Below are 26,049 nucleotides of genomic sequence, written 5' to 3' on the forward strand. Positions count from 1 at the left end.
GCCTTGTTACCTAGGCGAGGTCGTCAAACCAAAGTGAAATGAAGATTAAAGGAACTTTATCGAAAATATGTTTTTAATAATACACTTGACAGAGGGGAGGGGGAGAGACAATTTTCCACCACTCCTGATAGTGAGAGTGACAAAAGAATCCCAGCCATGTCTGGCAGAATGATATGCTCCGGACCATTGATCTGATGCGAGGTTGAATTCTGGCAGAACCCCTGATAGTGGACGAATCTCTACGCGATTCTGCCTCTGAGAGAACTGCTGGACACACCGCTCTGGATGATAGTATGCGCAGAAGAACGGGCTAAGTAGCTTGAATCGCTTTCCGTATGCATAAGTGTATCTGGGAGGTGATTCCTGACGATCGAAGTAGTCCCATACGACTTCTTCCTCCTGAAGGTTATCGATTAAGAACCGATATAACGCAACTGGAAGAAGCTTTTCACCATTGTATCTGAATGAACTGGCTCGGGCTGGCACATGCCGGAGGAACCAAGACTGTAATGCATAGGTGCACCCTTTCGACTAGAATTGATTCTCCGAGTGTGAAACGTGCCAACCCTCGGTATAGAAAGGCGAGTGTGGCCATGGCAATGGAGAGGCGGCTGGTCTGTCGACTTCCCCATCTCCTTAGAAGCTTAACGATTCTGATATCTATATAATTCCGTCCATCGGGAAAGAAAGCTAATCCCACAGTGCATAGGACCATCGCGTGCTGGATTCTTTCTCGAGCTGTTCTAGGCAATGAGGTGACCTCTGCAAATGTTCCATACTGTTTGTAGATTTCGAGCAGGTCCACATATTCATTTCCATCCTCCTCGATCAAGGGCCACAACTTACGTCCTATCATGCGAGCTAAAGCGTCTCGGGGATCTAGACCCTTGACATTAATAAAAAATTGTTTCTCCAATGGATCTCCAGGCTGATTGGCTGACTCGGGTAATCCCATAATCTCTGAAAATTCATCTATCAGCACCGTCATCTCGCCCCACGGGAACCAGAAGGTAGAAGTGCTCGGATTCCACCGCTCTGCTAGTGCATGGATCAAATTGCCGTTGACTGTCTACTTTCCCATCGCGGACCCCAGTTCTAGCCCACAATCGTCCAAGTGGTCCGGAAACATACGAGAGAAGTTCTTGAACCATGAGTAGTACCACCAGGGAAAGAAGGATCCGGTGCTGAGGACTCGATGTTCTAGAAGACCTTGTCGCACCTCGTAGGAGATGTGACCCTCGGGGAAGACTGAATCAAGCTGACTGGATGCCATCAGAATCGACTGGAAAACATGGAAAAATTGGAATAAGACTTGGGAAAATATAGAGACTTTTTTAAAAAAATGCAGGCAGGATAAAATGAAGTAGGAGATTCGAGATCCAGAGGATAGGAAGATGGGAAATCACCTGGAGTTTTTAGGAAAATGGAGGAATTTTATGAAAATCGTCCAGAGTTTAATGAAATATAAGGAAGTACTTCATAAAATGGAGTATTTTGAAAATCGTCCAGGGTTTAAAACATGAACAGTACATGGACATGGATTGGGGATTTTTGAAAAGTCGTCCAGTATTTTAGAAAATTGGGAAAATATGGAAAATAACAAAGAAATGACTATAACACATTCAATTACAACAAGTATGCACATACAGCATTCCCTAAAAGCTGACTCTAGATGCACAAATTTTGAAATAGCTGTAGGACCTTAATCCTAACTCTAAGGTTCAGATCATCTGTGTCCAATCATGCTATGCCTATATACTCAAGCCAAGGCTCGATTTACGTGTCATAAAATCAATTCCTCTGGTTCTAGGTTCAAGTTTTCCAACATCCTTGAGCACCTGCCGATATACGTTGGACTATGGCCCTTGGTACGTGGCAGGGGGGTTTTCACCCAAATAGGTGGCCCAGTTGTGAGGCTCTGTCCCGAACTATGGTTCTGGAAGAGAGCCCAAAGACCGGAACAATATAGGTGGGGTGTTTTTTGAAAAATATAAGCACATGCAAGCAAATAGAAGACTCTAAGTCTTTAAGAGATAGATTTTGAAAAATTTGAAGAAGCAAACATTGTTTTCATACAAACCTAGATTGAGGAGTGTTGTATTAGACCTAAGTCTATGTGAGCATGAATAATTTCCTCCTCAATATGGTCCTACCAAACCATGCCTAGTCTATATGCAATCCATGTCAGCTGGGTTCAAGTCTAGGCTCCTAGGTTCACATGACATTATTTAAATAAAAGCTGACATTCCATGGAATACGATTTTGACAATTTGAACTAAGCAGAGCATTAGATTGATCAGGCGAAGACAGGTCCCATCTCGGTCGCCAAACCTGTTATCATCGCAAAATTTTTAACTTTTTGCGAGTCAAACTGACCTTTGAAAAAGATTTTGAAAATAACTCGCCTCCATTTTTAAAATGCGAGATTATTCTGAAGAATGGGACTCGCCTGTCGGTACAAGATTCAACCGTTCCTGGCGCCTTTACCAGGGGTAATTGAACCAAGGATCAATCAAATGCTTTGCTTTGTTCAACTTGTCTAAACCATATTCTAATTTCTAAATGCACAAAGAATCAGGCATGTGCTATGAATTTCTAAAAATGCACATTTGAAAACATGATGTTTGCTTCAAAGATTGGAAAATATTTGGAAGATTCTTGGAAAAGATAACACTTGGAAAATCGTGAATCATGGTTGAAATATTGTATCTGAGAAAGTGAAAATCGATTTCTGAAGAAATATAAGGATTTTGTGAAAATCGATTTTGAGAAATGTGAAATAACTTTGAAAAAAACTCAATTTCTTTGAATTCAAACTTTGAAATTGAAAATATAACTTAGAAAAATCGAATTTGGAACTTGGGAAATACTTGAAATATCATTGGCAAATCAATATTTTGAGAAAATCGATTTTTGAATAAGACTTAGAAGATTTTGAGAAAATGAACTTCTTTGAATTGAGATTTGAATTCGAATTGGCAAATGCATGAAATGAATGAATATGGATTTGAGGAATTGAGAAATACTTTTTGCATTTTTAAGAAATGCAGTGCATTTTTGAAGTTAACCTAAGAGTGTAGGCTGAATGTGGCTAATGTGAAGATCATAAATCTAGATATCCTTCATATTCTGACTATGGCCATAAATACAAATTCCACCAAGTTTATAAACTTCATAAAAGCTAGTGTATGTGCCATTCGTGTAGACCATAGTGAGTTTGAATATGCATGAATCATCATCCATCACACATTAACATTATTTAAAAAAATAAACTATATGCAATGCTGCCTAAGCTAAGCAGGAAATGTAAATTCTTATTCCAAAGTTTAATTTAGTTTACATCACTATTGAAATTTAAATACATGAAATTAAAATCTTTAATGTACCTGCAAAACTAGAAAACTTTGTTAGTAATGATATGTTGGCTTTTCTAGGTTTATCCAGTAATATCTAGAAATTATTGGATTTTGCTAGATATAAGCCTTTTTGCCATGATTCCCTTAAATCAAAATTGATAAAATATGAAATAAGATTGAATAAATAAGGAAGATAAGATATGAAATTTTGAAATTGGGGTCAAAATGACCAAAATACCCCTAATAACAAGACTATGGCCTTGAAATTAGGGTTTTCGGAAAGATATTTGGTAGAATGCAAGTTTTGGAATACAAATAATGATAAATCAAACTAAATATGATGTGACATGATTAAAAATATGAAAATTAGGGTTAGATATTTCGAAATTTAGGTCAAATGACCAAATTGCCCTCGATAGCAAGACTGTGGCCTTGAAATCAGGGTTTTGAATCAGAATAGAAATGAAAATGGAATTGAATCAGAAGGAAAAGATAGAATTGGGAAAATTGAGAAATAGAATTGATTTAAAAGTTTGGAATTTCAAGATGAAATCTGAATCCAAGATCTGGACTCTGAATAGAGTTCAAAGTTGAATTTTGAATTTAGGATCTGAAATGGAAACTTGATTTGAAATCTGAAATGAAATGGAATTGGTTAATGAAACCTAGAAATGGATTTTGGATCTGAAGTCTGAGATCCAAAGTAGAATTGGGTTCTAGATCCTAGAATGGAATTGGATCTGAAATCTGAGATCCAAAGTAGAATTGGAATCTGGATCCTAGAATGGATTTGGATCTGAAGTCTGAAATCCAATGTAGGATTGGGTTCTGGATCCTAGAATAGATTTGGATCTGAAGTCTCGAGATCCAAAGTATGACTCAATCCTGGATCCTAAAGATTGTTTTTGGATCTGAATATGAGATCCAATGTAGAATTGGGTTCTAGATCCTAAGAATTGGAATTTGGATCCGAATCTGAGATCCAATGGTAGAATGAGGATCTGGACCCTAAATGAAATTTGGATCTTGTGATTGGAGATCCAAAGTGGAATAAGGATTTGGATCCTAAATGGAATTTGGATCTGTGATGGGAGATCCAAAGTGGAATGGAGTTTATACTTGGAAATCTGGATCCAAGCTGAGATTTAACTTTGGATTTTGGGTTTTTGAAAGTCCAAATGGGACTTTTGAAGATGGATCTGGGTTTTGAAAACCCAGATTGAACTTTAGGAAGGTTTGGATTTTGAGATTCAGAGTCAGTCTCAACTTTGATTTAAAACTTGAAGAAAACTTGATTTTTGAATCAGAAGATGAATCAGAAACTTCAAAGTTAAATTGAACTTTGAAATTGGATTTTGAATTGAGTTTTGAATATAAATTGATTTTGGAGTTTCAAAGTCAAATTGGACTTTGAAGTTGAAATTTTGAATCTTAAAACGAGATAGAATTGGATTTGAATAAGATCTGATGAAGAAGAAGAAACACTTGGGATTTTGAAAATGAAGTTTTGAAAATATGATGCAATTCTATCCTATATGATGAATGAATTTGAATAAGTTGAAATTGGATTTGAAAATCATATTTCATTCTTTAAATGAATTTAAATAAGACTAATGATATAATACACCCCTGACTATGGTCATTGAGTGTATTATATAATAGTCATATCTAAATTCAAATAAAGGATAAAATATCTTTTTGGTGCTTTTATAGAATTTAAAATGAAATTAACCCTCAATATACCCTGACTATGGCCATTGGTATATATTTTGGGTTAATTTTAAGTTAAATTCTGATAAAAGAAGAAAATATTTGAGGAAAATATGATGAATTTTGAAAATGGATCCAGTGTGGATCTAATGTTATTTTGTAAAAGATAAAAATGCTAAGTTTTGTTTACACCCCAACTATGGCCGTTGATGTAAATCATCAACTTAGAATTAATTTACCTCTTACGAAATGGTGCACGTGCCATTCGTGTTTCACCATTGTGAGCATTTTGAGAAATAAAGAAAAATGTATGAAAACAAACAATTCATGATATTCGCAATGCTCATTCATTCTACCTAAAGCAGGAAATGTAAATTTTTATTCCAATCTAGCTATTACAACACATAAAATCAAATTTACAACCTCAAATGATAACTTTATCCACATACTTCTTGCAAAACAACTTGGTTAGCAAAAGGAAAAAAAGAAAAAAAAAGAGGCAAGTTACACATATCATATGAATATCAATGGTAGAGAGGCTCATATAGCAAGATGTTTATAATGGAAAGAATAAAAATGACATATATATCAACATGCCTACATATATATGTATATGTTTGTATATGACAATAAACTTGAGACATATGAAGACCTTGCAGCTAAAACACCTAAAATTTCCTAAATCAGGAATTGTAACAATATTTACAAATTTCTGCAGGTAGGATCAAAGCCTCTCCAACATATTCTACATCATTGAGTGGGATAATCTCAACTCCATTATTGCAACTAAAAGGGGCAGTAGGTGTAAAGATGCTGTAGCAGCTGAAAAGGGAGCTGTGGGTATGGTGAAACATGAAGTGCTTGGTGTTTGGTTGATCTAGGTCCCAATCGGCTGGAGTGCAATTTGGAGCTGAAGGCAGCTGGGAAATGGGATGGAGGGGTTGCAGCAAGGAGCTGCTGTGAGCTACAGCTGGTGCCAAAATGAATACCTAAACTAATATGGCTGAGAACAAATGATGGTGAGGAGCAGCATAATGCGCCGCTACATAGGGGAAGTGGAGCAAGGTGAAGGCTGAAGTGAAGTTGCTGCAAGGTGTTGCAGTAACAGTAAGTGAATATGATGTAGGCCTATGGTGTATACTATATGGGATGTGCTGTGTAGCAGTGAAGATATGCAAAATAAAAAAAAATGTGTAATAGAATGAGAGTGTAGACATGGCAAGGCGTGATCTTGCAAAAAAAAAGAAGTATATAGGCTGTGGTGAAAGAGATTTCTACATGAGAAGGATGATAACAATGAACCTACGTAAAGGAAAATAATGATGAAGAAGGTATGGCTGTGGTGAGAGAGATTTCACATAGGCTGAATGAAATGAGGTGCTTAATGATCTGTTACCTGAGAAGCACCTAAGATCATAGGTTTTGACAGGAAAGGGGTTTATAAACTAAAGAAAGTATATTTCAGTGAGCATGAATTTCTGAACTTGCTAAGTACAGTTGAAAGAGCACCAGATTACCTACCTTTATGCCATAACCTGTTACCTATCAACAAAACTGAGTTATAGAAAGAACAACAAAATGGCATTTCCTGTAGCAAATGAGTAGTGACCTTCTTGAAACATCAAAGTCAGTCTTAGCTGGGAGACTGAAGTTAGACTGTGACAATGGATCGGGGCTTTTATATAGTAACAGAGACTCTATTTTCTGTTAGTGGATTGTTAAGAGGGAGAAGCCAGGTGTTGGAGCTGGATTGTATTTCTGCAGATCCAACCTTTCAGAATTAAATATCCCTTATCACACGGCTTTAAGATTTTCAAAAAAAAAAAAAAGGGACTCTACAAGCTCAATCACAACTCTTCAGAATTCTCTCATGTTCCGAGGTAATAAAAGCAGGTGGGATCTATAAAAATTGTCAGTATCCATCGAGATGAACACAAAGGGTTGAGGATCAGCTTTCGAGTGATGTTTTCTGCCTTTAAATTGAAAAACCCACCATCATATATGATATTATGGTCCTATATGTGGGCCTATTTCTGCACTTACTGGTATTGGAGAAAAAGGAAACGAAAACATCTTTTCCAAAATATCGACATTCGCTATAAGGTCCATAACTGTTTTCTCCGACCTCTAGACCTCATTAAAGATATCCAGAACAAGATAACCTGCAAGATAAACTGATTATGAGGCACACAGAACCCCTTTTTAGTGAAGAAATCGACAATTATCTGGAAGTAACTGAAAACCTCTGACAAAACAAAAAAAAAATTCTATAGGCAACAATTTGTATGTAATGCTAATAATCGATACTTGCATTCTCTGGTAACCTTTGGGGAGTCTCTGTTTCTCAAATTGGGATGTAGAAGGTTGATCAGGGATCTTACGCATGCTTCAAGTCTAAGGTGAATATTGGAACTAATGATCATATAATGTGACAATGAAACTAATGGGCATTCAACATGTAGTGATTAAAACCTGGATATCACGTAGCATAATAACAAAGGATAAATACAGAATACATTCACAAACAGAAGCAAATCTGAACATAAAGAAGAAATGGTTGATGCCAAAAAATAAAGTGACAATGAATATGATGAAATGTGATAAGCATGCTATGCAGTTGATATGACAGTTGAAATCATGCTATTAATCAGATGATGAAAATGCCACAAATGATCCTTAAGATATGTTACGTTACTGCAACTGTTATATGCAAGAGTGGTGAACAACGATCCTAGTGAAAAATTTAAAGGGGAACATATATGTTATATCAGGTTTGGGGTAAAGAAACCATCAAACGAGTAAACCAGAGTTTTGAGGCCTAACTAACGTATGATCATTGGTGAGCCATCAAAACTCATTGCTACAGGATTTAGCACACGTAGATAGAGACACAAGGAAGTCAAAGTGATTAGTTGTTGTGGAGAAAAAGTTAGAAAACAAATAACAGAAATTGGAAACCGACATTCCACGAAAGACCAAAATATAACCAGGAAATTGAAAGTTAGAAGAGGAGTTGAGTCATAGACAGGAAACCGAAAACCCAAAAAAAAAAAAAAAGAAATCAAAATGTAATGAAACGAAAGATGGATTGTGATGCAATATTTAGGTGAAGTCTCAACGAGACATCACCAGTTGCTCCCATGTAAGGTGATTACAGATATGGACCGTGCCAATGGATGTAACAGATTTTCAATGTCTGATGTTAGTGATGGTGGGTTTTCTCATATAACGCGGCACATAAATGTGACAGGGAAAGAAGGGGGGGGGGGCGAAAGTAAACAAAAATATAAGGATATGGCAATCATTATAAACTAGTGTCAAAGTAGGAACAACGAAAGAAAGAGAAAAAGAAAGAGAGAAAAAAAAAGGGGAAGAAGAAGATAATTTGTTGGAATGAAATCAGTCCATTATTGTCGCACGATGGAGAGGTTGAGGTTGCTATAGACAACTCAACACTGTCACTAGTGCTTTCATGGGGCGCGAAATAAGGAAAACCGAAGAGGAATAAAAAACAAGAAGAAAATGTGAAGAAGAGTTTCTTACCTTTTCAGGATCTTAAAGAGGGAGGATCTCCAGTAACTCGTAGAGGAAATGCCGGAAGGATGCGATGGACGAGATGACTGTAGGGAAGATGTCTTGCGAAGATATTCTTCTTCTTGTTCTTGCAGGGATTTTGATAATGGATGCTTAGAAAAGGAAGTTCACTCCAGAAGACAATGTCGATCAGTAGGAGTTCATGGATTGTGAGAGATGAATTTTGATCGATTGTAATGGCTACTTGAAGTAAATACCGATCTCCAGGAAAGACAAGGGATGCCGAGAAGAAGCTGGGAGGCCTCTTCTTAAAGGCGCCGTGGAGGGTTCGCGAATGGAGGTCGTTGTTGATCGAAGGCTGAGAGAGGGGAGGCTGTTGGAAGATCAACGGTGGTGCATTAAGAGAGAGCATGCGCGGGAGGGGTCCGTTGCAGCTTTTCGATATTTCAAAAAGAGGATTCTTTAAAAGGAATTTTTGTAAAAATGGTTCTTCAAATGAGTTTTTTTAGCAAAAACAACTTTAAAAAGCTTGAAATCGTTCGTTTTTCCTTGTAGTTTTTCCAAAATCTTGTTCTTTTTGGTTTTTATGTTATTTTTCTATGTCTTTTTTTTTGTATTTTTAGAATAAAATTCTAAAACTTTACGAGAAATCAAAGATTAAAAACTAATTTTTTTGTGTTTTTGTAAAATATTTACAAAAGAGAATTTTTCTGAGAGTTTTAAAACTATTTTGAGAAAATTTCTTCAGAAATGGGTTTGGATCCGGGTTTTGAGGAAATTTGGATTTAAAATGCTGGATTCGTATCCGGAATTGATTTTGAATACATTAATATGGAATTTAATTCAGAAAATCTGAAGAATGACTGAAATTTAGCTTTGAAATTGTTTTGATTTTCTCAGAAAATGGAATCAGGGGCAAAAGGGTCATTTTTACAAAACTTTGAAAAATTTGGGGTGTTCACAGATGCCCCTCTTTGTTACTAAGCCGGTTGAGAGCCGAGCTTAGTGGCAAAGACAACACTCCAAATTTTGAAAATGCCCCAGTCAGCAGGTCTGAACTGGGTGTGGAAGAATTATTTTGAAAATATGGCTTTTCAGGCTTAGAACCTTATCCTGAATGGTTTTGGGGAGACGAAATCCTCGAAATGATATGATTGAGTAAAAGATGAGGAAATCGTGAAGGGACTTTGGGTGAAAATCCGAAATGATGGGAAATGAGAATTTTGATCAGGTCTCATGGGTGAGACCAGATACTCTTATCGGAATAATTCAGGTTTAGCCCTTAACCTGGATGGGACGAAAAATATATCAAGATGAATTTGAACTGAGGAAAGGGATACACGAGGGTCTTGATGGGATATTTCTGAAAAATGCCTCGTGAGATGCAGCTCAAGTAGACTCCTTTCTTGGATGGATATACAAAGCATGGATTTCTCAATGGGAAGAGCCATGATGGGACTGGAAGAAAACATCTCGTTAGAACGAGGAATCTCATTGGAACGAGCCTCAGGTTTAACCCAAACCTGAAAGGAAGATACCTCGTGAAGCGAGGTTCCGGGTTAATTCTTAACCTGGATAGGAAATCTACCATACGGATTTCTCAAAATGGAGAAACCATAATGGGACCTTTGAAACTTGGACGAACAAATCCGAAAAGGGTTTTTGCGAAAGGAGGAAATATAGGGTCCCTAAAGCTTTTGAAAAGGGAGAAGAAATTTGGCGTCTCATTGCTGAGACTGAAATAGCTTTTGAAATCTATGATCTTTCGCAAATGGTTCAGGTTTGACCCTTATCCTGAGTGGGGGCACCATACGGAATCTTTGACTGAAGAAACCGCGATGGGACAGGAAGAGATACTTTCTTCAGAGGCAACTCTTTTTGGAAAATATAAACGCTAGGTTGCATCAAAATGGACATTGAATGTTTATTTTATTCTTGGAATAGCTAGAAAATTTTGCCAATAAGATAAAATCATAGTAGATTCAAACGCTTCTAAATGTGCACGTATGTGCAAAGATATTCCGTCTTTTACCTAGAGTATTTCCTCCAATGAGGTTAACTCCTCAGTTCTAAGAGTCAAATTCAAATTTTAGCACTGATGATTTTCTTCAAGGAAGCTGTCCATTTCCCTGATATGAGAATAAAAGAAATATTCTTAATTTCATAAAAGCAGGAAATGAAGAGATATTGATAAAAGAATTTTGCATGAGAAAAGATGACTTCTGACAACTTTGGCAGTTTGATATCCGGGTGTTTTCCCACGATGATCTTTTGCACTCTTTTTGAGTCACTGGGCTTTCTCGGTTTTTCACATCATCCTTCATTTGGATGTCCTGACTTTTCTCTCTTTTTCAGGGAAGGGTACGTCACAAGCTCCTTCATCTTGGAGATGCTTCGATCCTTCTTTCTCTCAGGGATTATATATGATATTGGCTCAAAAGGTCTTTTAGATGATAGCTGGAATCAAATATCTTTTAAGGTTTGTCGGTAGGTTCATCACACTTGCCTTCATCTTGACGGTGATCTGAACTTTCCCTGGAAGGATCCGTCACAAACTCCATCATCTTGGAGATGTTTCCAATCTTTTTTGGCCCCGGGGGTCTACTCGCTTAATTCGCCTTCATCTTGACGACAATTGAGAGATCCCTTTTTGCGGATATTTGAATGCAACTTTTAAACGAAAATGAGAAGATATGGGTTGAGTGGATTCTTTTTATAGCTCAAGATATCTCCACTGCCTGATTGCCAGAAAGTCATTTTTAAAACATGCGTTATAGCTATGATCAATAACAAATCACTTCTGGCTTTTCAACATCATTGAAGATTTCTTTTACTGATCATATCGAGGATATTTCTCGCATCCTTTTGGTTGATCAACAGGAAAATATTTGAATTTTACCTCTTTTTTGCAAAGAGTTTCACCTTTTGGAAGGAAGTACTGGAGGTAATCTGAAAAAATTCTCTTTGTGCAGTAAGAATATCAAGAATCAACAAATGCTTTTAGCGAATTGGCAAAGTTTTCATGAATTCCTTGTGAAATAATCATTCAATATAGATTTTGATGAGACCTTGAGCTGTAATTTAAAGAAATGGTGTAAGAAATCAGACTTTAGAAAACTGGACTTGATGAAATACATGAGGTTTTGGAAATCCCGACCAGTTTATGAGAAACTGGATTTTTTGATAATCCCGACCAGTGAAAACATTGGATTTCAAATCCCGACCAGTTATGACAACTGGATTTCAAAACCCGACCAGTTATGAAAACTGGATTTCAAATCCCGACCAGTTATGAAAACTGGATTTCAAATCCCGACCAGTTATGACAACTGGATTTCAAATCCCGACCAGTTATGAAAAATACTGGATTTCAAATCCCGACCAGTTATGACAACTGGATTTTTGATAATCCCGACCAGTGAAAACACTGGATTTCAAATCCCGATCAGTCAAAAATACTGGATTTCAAATCCCGACCAGTTATGAAAACTGGATTTCAAATCCCGACCAGTTATGAAAACTGGATTTCAAATCCCGACCAGTTATGAAAACTGGATTTCAAATCCCGACCAGTGAAAAATACTGGATTTTAAATCGCGACCAGTGAAAAATACTGGATTTTCAAATCCCGACCAGTTATGACAACTGGATTTCAAATCCCGACCAGTAAAAAAATACTGGATTTCAAATCCCGACCAGTTATGACAACTGGATTTCAAATCCCGACCAGTGAAAAATATTGGATTTCAAATCCCGACCAGTTATGAAAACTGGATTTTGAAAATGAAGGATTTAACCTGATGGTTTGAAAGTGATTGAACTTGAGAAATTATAACCCGAGGGTTGAGAAAATGATGAGATTTTGAAGATATTGCGACCAAAGGTTTGGAAACTGATAGAATTTGAAAGATTGAAGATCTTGGAAATGATAGAATTGAGGAGTCGCACCCTAAGGGTTTGATCTTTTGGAATATACGACCAGCGGGAGCTGGATCTTTTGGAACATAGGACCAACGAGATGCTGGATCCTTTGGAAATACATGACTAGCGAGATGCTGGATCTTTTTGGAAATACATGACCAGCGAGATGCTGGATCCTTTGAAAATACACGACCAATGAGTGTTGGATCCTTTTGAAAATACATGACCAGCGAGATGCTGGATCCTTTTGAAAATACATGAAATTTTGAGAGATTTAAGTCAGGACTTGAATTTAGAATGAGAAAGATCTTTGGTCAGAAGACTGATTTTAAAAGGTTACCGGTGTGAGAACCGGGTTTTTCAAATGAGCTCAATATATGATTGAAAAAGTTTGAGAAATAATCAGTGCGAGAACTGGGTTTTGAAGATGTGCCAGACTTTCAAAATGAGTTTTAGGAGATAATTCAGGATTTATCCCCTTATCCTGAACGGGAAAAAAAAGAATACCTCATTGAAAGGAGGCATCAGGTTTATCCCTTAACCTGAAAGGGTATTCTTTAAAGATAAAAGTGGATGAAATTTTAATTAAGATTGAAAAAAATTTGTTGAAACTTGACATAAATGAGCATTAGCTTGATGTAAACTTGATCAAAGCAAAATGAATCAAATGAAAAGACAATAAAGATCACAAGATCAATTAAGAATTAACAAAATTTGAGGAAAAGAACTTTCGTCTAATCCTGCCTGCATATGATGAGAAAGATTTTTATGAATTAAAATAAAATGCCCCAGTATCATGGAGAAGAATGTAAGAATTGATAGAAGATCATTGTTTTTATTGAAATGGCTCTTTGAATAGTACAAAAGGTTTTTGAATGAAAATTCTAAGCATAAAATTTCTTCAAATGCAGAGCATTAATGGGATCTGGCATCTCCACTCCATCTGCGTTGATTAAACGATATGAATTGCGAGGAAGCGCTTCCTTAACCACATAAGGGCCTTCCCAATTGGGTGACCACTTGCCCCGTGGTCGATGCTTGAGATAAGCTGTCGATCTGAGTACCAAATCATTAACTCGAAATTTTCTCTTAATGACGGACTTGGCATAGTGTCGAGCTATCCTCTGCCGATAAGCTTGAGCGTGCTCTGCTGCCTTGAGCCTTTTTTCATCTAGCAGATCCAGCTGCACTAATCTCTGCTGCTGATACTAATCAAGTGACAATTCTGTAAGGGAAGCAAATTTGAGAGCATGCTTTTGGACATGGAGAGGCAATACCACTTCAGTTCCGTAAACAAGTTCTGAAGGAGTGGCATTAGTCGGAGTCCGAATGGTGGTCCGGTAGGCCCAAAGTGCATCATGAATTTTCTCATGCCAATCTCGACCTGTTTTTACAATCCTTTCCAAAATACGGATTAAGATCTTATTGGTGGCTTCCGCTTGGCCGTTCCCTTGAGGGTAATAAGGAGCTGAGAAGTGATGGGAGATTCTGAATTTGGAACAAAATGTCTTCATCCTCTCATTTTTAAAATGGGTTCCATTGTCTGAAACAATGTCATGTGGTATGCCAAAGCGGCAAAGAATGTTCTTGTGAATGAAAGAAACCACATGGCGGCCTTCTATCGTGCGTAGAGTAATAGCTTCAACCCATTTCGTGAAATACTTTGTTGCGGTCAGGAAGTATTTGTGGCCATTGGAAGCAGAAGGAGTAATCGGGCCGACGACGTCGAAAGCCCACATAGAAAATGGCCAAGGAGAAACAACTGATTGTAGATATGTGGCCGGAGCATGAATGTAAGGCGCATGCAATTGGCACTTGACGCACTTCTTTACAAATCTATGACAGTCCTGCTGCATGGTATTCCAATAGTACCCTGCTCGAACGATCTGCTTGACGAGAGTCTGGTAGCCGACATGGCCACCACAAATCCCTTCATGCGCCTCCTGGATAACTTCCATAGCTTCTTCTTTGTCTAAGCATCTTGCATACTCAGAACTGAAACCACGACGGTAGAGGACATTGGCAAGAATGAAATAGCAGGTAGACATACGTTGAATCGCACGTTGCTCCCTTTTGGGCATTTCTGGTGGAAATTCACCAGTTTCGATGAAATTTTTGATATTTTGATACCAAGGTTTTTCTTTCTGATTAACCTGGTTTACTTGCATAATTGAATTAAAAGCAGGTTGTTCAAGTCTGCCAACTTTAAAAGAACGACATGATTCACTGCCTTTGAAGGATAAAATGGACCCCAAGCTGGCTAGACCATCGACTATCTGATTGTGTTCTCTTTTGATATGACTGAGCTGGAACTCTTCGAAGCCGTCTATAAGAGTTAAGACGATCTTCTGATACGGAATCAGTTTGGAATCTTTCACTTGCCATTCAGTGTTAACTTGACTGACAACAAGTAATGAATCACCAAAGGCATGTATTCTCTTGACATCGAAACTTTGCAGAATTTTGAGGCCTTGTATTAGAGCTTCATACTCGGCCATATTATGAGTGCATTGAAAACCGAGTTTAAGGGAATAAGGGATCATTTCTTTTTCTGGAGTGATCAATAAAATTCCAATCCCGATGCCAGACATGTTTTTAGAGCCATCGAAGAACATATTCCAAACTGGGGGTTGTTGGATATTACAGATGTGCTCATCGGGAAAATCATCCTCTGCTTTAATTTCTTCAGTCAGGGGGAAATCCGCCAACTGATCTGCGATCGCTTGGCCTTTAATCGACTTTTGAGAGACATACTCTAAGTCATATTGCATTAGAAGGACTTGCCACTTCGCAATCCGTCCAGTGAGAAATGGTTGTTCAAGAATATATCTGAGCGGATTAAGCTTTGAAAAAAACTTAATTTCAGAAGCCAACAAGTAATGTCTTAATTTCTGGCACATCCAGACCAGAGCTAGACAAGTTTTCTCCATCTGAGAATACTTTTTTTCATAATCAATGAAAGTTTTGCACACATAGTAGATGGCGTGCTCTATCAGGCTGCCCTCTTCATACTGCGCGAGGAATCCACCACAAGCATTCTGATTGACGGAAATGTATAGTAAAAGAGGCTTTCCCAGCTTAGGCGGCTTTAAAACTGGCGGATTAAGGAGATACTGCTTGATACGCTCAAACGAGAGCTGACATTCTGGTCCCCATTCAAATTTAACTCCTTTTCTTAGCAAATGATTGAAAGGCTCGCATCTCATGGCCAGATTAGAGATGAATCTGCGAATAGACTGAATGCGCCCTTGAAGGCTTCGCAATTCTCTGAGATTAGTTGGAGGCGGCATGTCAATAATGGCTTTTGCTTTGGCCGGATCCACCTTGATCCCTTTCTTGCTGATGATGAAGCCGAGTAATTTGCCCGACTCAACTCCAAAGACACATTTCTGAGGGTTAAGTCTCAATTTATAGAGAATAAGTCTTTCAAAAACTTGACTAAGAGTATCAAGGTGATCCTCTTCTTCTTTAGACTTAACCAAAATATCATCCACATATGCATCCATATTCTTATGCATTTGATCGTGAAAAATGACGGCCATTGCCCTTTGATAGGTTGCCCCGGCATTCTTGAGTCCGAACGGCATGACTGTATAGCAAAAGGTTCCCCATGGGGTAGTAAATGAAGTCTTTGACTGATCACGAACGGCCAACTTAATCTGATTATAACCTGAATATCCGTCCATGAAAGAAAATAGGGCATGACCTGTTGTGCTATCGATCAACAGGTCAATATTAGGAAGTGGATAATCATCTTTCGGGGTGGCTTTATTGAGATCCCTGAAATCAATGCAGATCCGAACTTTTCCGTTCTTTTTAGGGACTGCCACGATATTTGCCAACCAGTCTGGGTAATCAATGGCCCAAATGAAGCCTGCTTTCAATAAATCTTCAAGTCCTTCCTTGACTTGTTGCTCAATTCGAGGGTCTAATTTCCTCAATTTCTGCTTGATTGGTCTGGCTTCTGGTTTCAACTTGAGTCGATGCTCAACCAGCTTGATATCCAATCCTGGCATATCTTCGTAAGTCCAGGCGAATACTTCCTGATGCTTTTTGAGGAATTGAATGAGTCTAGCTTTTTCAACTTCGCTTAGACTCGACCCGATTTTGAGAATTTTCGGATCATCTTCCGACCCAATGTTAATATCCTCAGTTGGATCTTGAACCAAAGATGATGGTTCATCCTGCTTCTGAATGTGGGCAAATTCTGGCAATTCCTGAATGGTGGAATCGAATTCGGCTGGCTCTTCAGTCTATTTTGCTGCTTGACTGACCTCTGCTCTGTCTTTCATCTCAGGAAACCTTGCCAATTTTAGATACTTGGGATTGATAACAAATCTTGTCATTGATTCAGGAGTTCATGGTCCTGAAAACGCCAAAAAGAGGTTGTTTTTAAGAGAAAGTACGAGCCAAATCAAAATTTTTGTATAAAGCAAGAGCAATGACATAGACAAAGTATAAGAAGGAAATGATGGATACTCGAAGAGAAAATTTTGATCTTTCATTGATTGAAGTAAAGTATTTACAAAATTTTAACAAAAGATGAGACTGTATTGTCCCTACAAGGCAAAAGAGAAGAAAAGAAAGCAGGAAAACTAAGGCATCATCTCTTCATTGGCTTCCTTTGATAAAAACTGTCTTGTTGCTGGAATCCTGGCCGGTGAACCCCAACCCTGAACTATCCGCATGCCGAACTGGAATGATGGGCTCCATCATGCCGTCTTCATCTTTCCCCATGCCTCTGAATGGCTGGTATCCATGTTTTATCAGCAGATCAAATCCCTTTCTGGCTTTGGAGAACTGGGGGAATAAAGGGTGATCTTTGAAGGAGGCGTAATCAATGCGTCCTCCTAACTTGAAGAAGCAAGGTCCCTGCCATTGGACCGTAGCTGCAACGTTCTCCTCTCCCATGACATCTTTCAGTTTCAGCATCTCTAGACTGTCACTGAGATTAATCTCATCCGCTTCTCGGATGCTTGGAATATCAGCTGTGAATGTTGGACGAGGAATCATAGGCTGTGGCAGCCTTTCTTCAGGGTCTTCGCCCAAGACGGTAGTAATCATTCCACCCTTGGACCACTTGATGCATTGGTGGAGAGTTGATGGAACTGCATTGGCGTTATGGATCCATGTTTGTCCTAACAACAAGTTGTAAGTCGGCGGCACATTGACGACATGGAATAACACTGTATGCACTGAGTAGTTTATGAAAATCTCTAAAAAGATTTTGCCTTTTGCAGTCTGCCCGTGATTATCAAAGTCGTAAATGGTGATAGGGTCAGGCACATATTCCTCTTCCTTCAATCCCAAGGCTTTTGCTGTCATTTCCGGGCAAATATTGAAGCTGCTGCCTCCATCAACAAGTACGTGCAGGACAGTCATGCCCCTGGTCCTTACTACAATGTATAGTGCATTATTGTGGAATGAGTGAGGCTTTGGCAAGTCTTCATCAGAGAAGGTGATAGGCGCATTTGTCATCGCCTGATTTACTATTTGTGCCATGTCTTCGGGCGTGGTGCCCGGCTTTACCTTGATCTTCCTTAGTAAATCATCTAACTTTTCCTGGTGCTGGGGGGAATCATGAGTCAACTCGAAAATGGAGATGTTGGAGAGCGCTGTAATAGGCTTTTGAAGGCCTTTGGCCCGCTCTTCTGCTGCTTCTGAGGTTTCTGCTTCCTCTGTGCAGGTCTCCTTTCTCAGAAATCTCTTTGGAAAAACTTGGATTTTTCCATTCTCAACTGACATGTTTCTTATATTAAAAAATGAGAGGATATCCCCTCTCTAAAATGCAGGCTGATCCTGATGTAGAACCATTACCTGATGCTACAAACTTATCTCCTCGCTGGAGCAAGGATGTATGTGACTCTGTGGGAGAAAAGAATCTTCTGAAACGGTTGACGCTGAATGCTTTGGGAATGGGGCGGACAGAATGTCCATTTTGCCCTCTTCTTCATCCTCGATGAGGATGCTTTTATCGAAGCAATCCTGGATCAGATGCTTTAGGACGAAGCAATATTCAGTGTCATGGCCCATTGCCCTGTGGAACTTGCAATACTGTTCCTTAAATCTACCCATGAGTACTGGCGGATCTGCAACCTTGGGAAGTTTTACCATCCCGTGAGATAGCAAGTATTCCATAATTTTCTCCAGTGGTTGGTCGAGGGGAGTGAATTTCCGATCCCTGCTCCAGTTTATATGTTTGGGCTTTTCTTGAAGGTCCCCCTTTTGTTGAGGACTGGTCGGGAGAGGCTTGTCATTGTTCTTGAAGAATTTGCCCTTTCTTCCCCTGTTCTGTTCGGGCTTTGTGTCACTGCCACTGCCCTGCTTGCTGCTACTGCCCTGATCATCCCCTGGAACCTCGGCGGAGTAGGTAAAGTGTGCCTTCTTATTTGGGTCTGAGATATTTTTGGCCAAAGCAACACCCTCGTACATCCCATTTTCTACCCCCATCTCGAGCCATTCTTCTCGCTCTGTTAGTTCAATGAATGATTTGGAGGGATATGGGAAGAGGAGGCTTTTTAGGGGCTGAGAGAAATTATTGAGAATGACTTGGAGGGCATGCTCCTCAGAAATAGGGTTTCTCATTTTGTTGCACAGGCTTCTCCACTTGTGAATGAAGTCCCTGGCCTTCTCATTGAGCTCCTGTTTCAGGTTGCACAGGTGGTTTAGGGTGGGCAGAGCTTCCGTGTTAAATAGGAAGCGTTCAACGAACATGTTGACAACTTTGTCAAAATCCCTTAACTCGATGGGATTGACATGCTCAGCATACCATTTGGCAGCTATCCCCTCCAGACTGCGGGGAAAACAGAGAAATAGGGCACGGTTGTCTTCGCTGAACCGAGCGCATTCCGCAAAGAACATGGCAAGATGAGCTTTAGGATCCCCGGATCCATCAAACTTAATGAACTTTCTGGGGAGGTTCTCTAGATTGATGTCCCCTTCCAAGACGAGGTAAAAATTCTGTCTGGTGTATGACCTTTTCCCTTTATTCCGGACTTGCAGGTCTTTGACCATTTTTGTCAGTGCCTGGATCGAGTCCTCTGCAGGGGCCCCATATTTGGGCTTGTTCACTGACACTGGCTCTTCCACAGGCTTCTTGGATTGCCACAGATGTTTCAGGATGTAGATCAGCTGCTCTTCTTCGGAGTCCTCTTCTGCTGATTCTGAATCCTCCGAAGTACTGTCACGCTGTACTTTCTGTTTGCTGATTTTGACTGGCTTCTTCATGGGTTTTTTCTTGGCTTTGCCTTTAGAAGCTGCCTTCTTGGGAGCAGCCTTAGCCTGCTCGGCCATCATTTCGGTCATCATCTTTTGAAAAATCCGGTATATGGCCGGATCAACGTCGCTCTCATCCCCTGAGGCTTGCCTTTTGGAATGTCTAGGGGAATTCATCTCTTCTAGCTCGCTGTCACTGTGCTGTTGAGCAACCCTCTTATCAGCCCTTGTCTGAACCATTTTCAGATGCCAAAGCTTTCCTGTAGAATATGGGAATGGTTAGAGTATGGAGAAGCTTTTTAAAATCATAATTTCTTTGAGAAAAAGCAAGAAATGAGGGGATTTGGTAGACAATTTCAAGAGATTATCCCATTACCTGGGATTGGGTCATCACACGATTTGTGATAATTGTGTTACCATTTGATGATAACAGAGAAATATGCCTTGTTACCTAGGCGAGGTCGTCAACCATGATAAAATATATTGAAGAAATGCGGAGGGAGTATCCCTTTTACCCAGGATTAGGTCGTCACCCAAAATTTTTGACTTTTATTTGCGCTATAAACAAAAAAATACAGAAAACAACATTTTGGCCAAAAAGTAAATTTTTATTGATATTTTTAACTTTCAAAGACAAAGAGAGGGTGGGCAGACAGTTTGCCACCACTCTTGATATTCAGATGATACATTTGGCCCAGAAAATATAGACAGAGAAATAAAGGAATCCCAGGTATATTTGGCGACATGATATGCCCCAGACCACTGATCCGACTGCAGGTTGAATTCTGGCACGTTGCCTGTCGGGAAATGGGTGTTGGCACGAACCTGCCGCTGTGAAAACTGCCTCAGACATCGTTCCGGCTGATAATCAACACAAAAAAAGGGCCCATCAACTTGTAGCGCTTGTCACGGGCATAAGTGTATCGAGGAACAGTCTCTCTTCTGTCAAAGAAATCCCAGGTAATCTCCTCGTGATGCAGCTTCTCGATCAGAGCTCAGCATTGGATGACTGTCTTTGGTTGTTTACTGTTGAACCTGAAAGAATTGGCCTTTGAGGGAACGTGTCGCAGGAACCACGACTGCAGGGCGTAAGTGCACCCTTCTACTAGAATGGTCTCTCCGAGGGCAAATCGAGCCAAGCCTCTGTAAAGAAAGGCTAATGCGGCCATGGAGACTGAAAGCTGACGGGTCTGCTTGTTTCTCCATCTTCGAAAGAGCTGAGCGACTCTGATATCTATGAAATTCTGACCATCTTGGAAGAAGGCTAACCCCACTGTGCACAGGATCATGGCGTGCTGAATTCTGTCCTTCGCTGCTCGAGACAAAGTGTCAACCTCTTTGTAGGCTTCGTACTTTTGATATAGTTCGAACAGGTCGATGAACTGATTTCCACTAATCTCCATAAGGGACCAGGATCTTCTCCCTGTTGCTCTTGCTAAGGCTTCTCGAACATCCACCCCTTTGATGTTGATCAAAAATTGCTGCTCGACAGGATCATCTGGCTGACCAGCTGGTTCGGGCAATCCCATAATATCATTGAATTCTTCCATCAGTAGAGTCATCTCTCCCCAGGGGAACCAGAATGTGCAGGTACGTGGATTCCACCGTTCTGCCATGACCTGAATCAAAGCTCCATTGATGGTTCGCTTGCCTACTGCTGATGCCATCTCCAACCCACAGTCATCCAAGTGGTCTGGGAACATACGTGAGAAGGTGGCGAACCAAGAATAATACCACCGAGGGAAGAAAGGATGAGACTAGATGACCCGCAGATCCGGAGGTCCATCCTGAATCTGATAGAAGACATGATCTCGGGGAAAGACAACATCGAGGGAATTTGACGCCATTGAGATGATACTGGGGTAAAAGAAGAAAATAGGGAGAATTAGATAGAATGCAGGACTTATGGATAGACTCTTTAAATAATCAAACCTGGAAACTTTGAAAAAGGTTGATGAAATTTTTAAAGGAATTTTCCAGGGTTTCTGAAGAAAAATTTGATCTAAAAGGGAAAAAGAAATGTAGGTAGATAGAAATATACACCTGGGGTTTTTTGAAAATAAGGATAAGTTTTGAATAATACACCCAGGGTTTTTGAAAAGGGTCTGATACATATATATGAGAGAAAAAGAGAAATATCACACAACTAAAGCTGCACAAATAAGGATGCGCATACAACATTCCCTAAAGGCTGACTCTAAATGCAATAGTTGAAATGACTTGTAGGACCTTAATCCTAACTCTAGGGTTTATATCATCTGATTTCAATCAAGGTATGCCGATATACTCAAGCCGAAGCTCGAAGTACGTGGCATAAAAATATTTCTCCGGTTCTAAGGTAATGGCTTCCCAACATCCTTGAGCACCTACTGATATACCTCGGACTATGACCCTTAGGTACGTGGTAGGGGGGCGTGAACCCAAATAAGTGGTCCAGTTGTGAGGCTCTCTCCCGAACTATGGTTCAGTGAGACAGCCCTGCAACGTGAAGACCGGGACAATATAGGTAGGGGATGTTTTTGAAAACATGTTCAACATGCAAAATAAATCAGATGGCTCTAATGCAAGTCCTAAAGAGATAGATTAAAATGAAGAGAAGCATACACTTGCATACATTGTTTTGCATTCAATCCCTAAAAATTGAGAAGAGTTGTATTTCAGACCTAAGTCTAATGTGAACATGGAATAATCTCCTCAATATGGTCCTATCAAACCATACTTAGATCCTATATGCAAATAATGTCAGTTTTTAGGACAGAATCTAGGTTTTCTAAGGTTTGCATGAAAATGAAGCTGACACAGAAGAATAAAGACTTAGATAATATTAGAGCAAAGCAAAGACACAAATTCGATTGGATAAAGAGGAGTCCCATCTCGGTCGCCAAAACTGTGATCATCGCAAAATTTTTCCTCTTATAATATTCTCTCTCTTCCTTCTCTTTTCCTTTACGACCTCTATTTCCTCCTTTTTAAAGGGAGAAAATAAAAGACGGAAAGAAAGAGGGAAAAGAAAAGAAGAGAAAATAAGAAGAGGAATTCTTTTGCGGGTCTCACTTGACCTTAATTTTAAAAATATGTAGAAAATATTTGCGGGAAAATTGGGAGACGGGGTTCGCTTGTCAGTACGAGGTTCGACTGTTCTTGAAATATTTGCGGGAAAATTGGGAGACGGGGTCCGCTCGTCAGTACGAGGTTCGACTGTTCTTGGCGCCTTTACCAGGGGTAATCAAACCAAGGGTCGAATTAATGCCTTTTGCTTTGCTAAGAAATTATCTAAGTATTTATCCTAAGTCTAGATGCACAAAGAATCATGCTTGTGAAAATGCAAAGATGTATGCTCCTTTTGAAAATGTTTTTGAAGAATTTTCAAGTGTTTCTGAGATAAAGTGAAGAAATGATTTCTAACTCAGAACTTAAGATAAAAGTTCTAAGTTTTTAGAATAATCAAGAGCTTGGAAAAATAAATCTGGATTTTGGAAAATGATTTTGAAGTTTCGAGATAAAAGGAATTTTCAAAGTCATAAATGGACTTTGAATCAGAATAGAAATGAAAATGGAATTGAATCAGAAGGAAAAGATAGAATTGGGAAAATTGAGAAATGGAATTGATTTAAAAGTTTGGAATTTCAAGATAAAATCTGAATCCAAGATCTGGACTCTGAATAGAGCTCAAAGTTAAATTTTGAATTTAGGATCTGAAATGGAAACTTGATTTGAAATCTGAAATGAAATGGAATTGGTTAATGAAACCTAGAAATGGATTTTGGATCTGAAGTCTGAGATCCAAAGTAGAATTGGGTTCTAGATCCTAGAATGGAATTGGATCTGAAATCTGAGATCCAAAGTAGAATTGGAATCTGGATCCTAGAATGGATTTGGATCTGAAGTCTGAAATCCAATGTAGGATTGGGTTCTGGATCCTAGAATAGATTTGGATCTGAAGTCTTGAGATCCAAAGTATGACTCAATCCTGGATCCTAAAGATGGTTTTTGGATCTGAATATGAGATCCAATGTAGAATTGGGTTCTGGATCCTAAGAATTGGAATTTGGATCCGAATCTGAGATCCAATGGTAGAATGAGAATCTGGACCCTAAATGAAATTTGGATCTTGTGATTGGAGATCCAAAGTGGAATAAGGATTTGGATCCTAAATGGAATTTGGATCTGTGATGGGAGATCCAAAGTGGAATGGAGTTTATACTTGGAAATCTGGATCCAAGCTGAGATTTAACTTTGGATTTTGGGTTTTTGAAAGTCCAAATGGGACTTTTGAAGATGGATCTGGGTTTTGAAAACCCAGATTGAACTTTAGGAAGGTTTGGATTTTGAGATTCAGAGTCAGTCTCAACTTTGATTTAAAACTTGAAGAAAACTTGATTTTTGAATCAGAAACTTCAAAGTTAAATTGAACTTTGAAATTGGATTTTGAATTGAGTTTTGAATATAAATTGATTTTGGAGTTTCAAAGTCAAATTGGACTTTGAAGTTGAAATTTTGAATCTTAAAACGAGATAGAATTGGATTTGAATAAGATCTGATGAAGAAGAAGAAACACTTGGGATTTTGAAAATGAAGTTTTGAAAATATGATGCAATTCTATCCTATATGATGAATGAATTTGAATAAGTTGAAATTGGATTTGAAAATCATATTTCATTCTTTAAATGAATTTAAATAAGACTAATGATATAATACACCCCTGACTATGGTCATTGAGTGTATTATATAATAGTCATATCTAAATTCAAATGAATGATAAAATATCTTTTTGGTGCTTTTATAGAATTTAAAATGAAATTAACCCTCAATGTACCCTGACTATGGCCATTGGTATATATTTTGGGTTAATTTTAAGTTAAATTCTGATAAAAGAAGAAAATATTTGAGGAAAATATGATGAATTTTGAAAATGGATCCAGTGTGGATCTAATGTTATTTTGTAAAAGATAAAAATGCTAAGTTTTGTTTACACCCCGACTATGGCCGTTGATGTAAATCATCAACTTAGAATTAATTTACCTCTTACGAAATGGTGCACGTGCCATTCGTGTTTCACCATTGTGAGCATTTTGAGAAATAAAGAAAAATGTATGAAAACAAACAATTCATGATATTCGCAATGCTCATTCATTCTACCTAAAGCAGGAAATGTAAATTTTTATTCCAATCTAGCTATTACAACACATAAAATCAAATTTACAACCTCAAATGATAACTTTATCCACATACTTCTTGCAAAACAACTTGGTTAGCAAAAGGAAAAAAAGAAAAAAAGAGAGGCAAGTTACACATATCATATGAATATCAATGGTAGAGAGGCTCATATAGCAAGATGTTTATAATGGAAAGAATAAAAATGACATATATATCAACATGCCTACATATATATGTATATGTTTGTATATGACAATAAACTTGAGACATATGAAGACATTGCAGCTAAAACACCTAAAATTTCCTAAATCAGGAATTGTAACAATATTTACAAATTTCTGCAGGTAGGATCAAAGCCTCTCCAACATATTCTACATCATTGAGTGGGATAATCTCAACTCCATTATTGCAACTAAAAGGGGCAGTAGGTGTAAAGATGCTGTAGCAGCTGAAAAGGGAGCTGTGGGTTTGGTGAAACATGAAGTGCTTGGTGTTTGGTTGATCTAGGTCCCAATCGGCTGGAGTGCAATTTGGAGCTGAAGGCAGCTGGGAAATGGGATGGAGGGGTTGCAGAAAGGTGCTGCTGTGAGCTACAGCTGGTGCCAAAATGAATACCTAAACTAATGTGGCTGAGAACAGATGATGGTGAGGAGCAGCATAATGCGCCGCTACGTAGGGGAAGTGGAGCAAGGTGAAGGCTGAAGTGAAGTTGCTGCAAGGTGTTGCAGTAACAGTAAGTGAATATGATGTAGGCCTATGGTGTATACTATATGGGATGTGCTGTGTAGCAGTGAAGATATGCAAAAAAAAAAAAATGTGTAATAGAATGAGAGTATAGACATGGCAAGGCGTGATCTTGCAAAAAAAAAAAAAGTATATAGGCTGTGGTGAAAGAGATTTCTACATGAGAAGGATGATAACAATGAACCTACGTAAAGGAAAATAATGATGAAGAAGGTATGGCTGTGGTGAGAGAGATTTCACACAGGCTGAATGAAATGAGGTGCTTAATGATCTGTTACCTGAGAAGCACCTAAGATCATAGGTTTTGACAGGAAAGGGGTTTATAAACTAAAGAAAGTATATTTCAGTGAGCATGAATTTCTGAACTTGCTAAGTACAGTTGAAAGAGCACCAGATTACCTACCTTTATGCC

This window comes from Nuphar pumila, chromosome 13 (assembly GCF_984573655.1).
Source record: "Nuphar pumila chromosome 13, dmNupPumi1.hap1.1, whole genome shotgun sequence".
Lineage (NCBI taxonomy): Eukaryota > Viridiplantae > Streptophyta > Magnoliopsida > Nymphaeales > Nymphaeaceae > Nuphar > Nuphar pumila.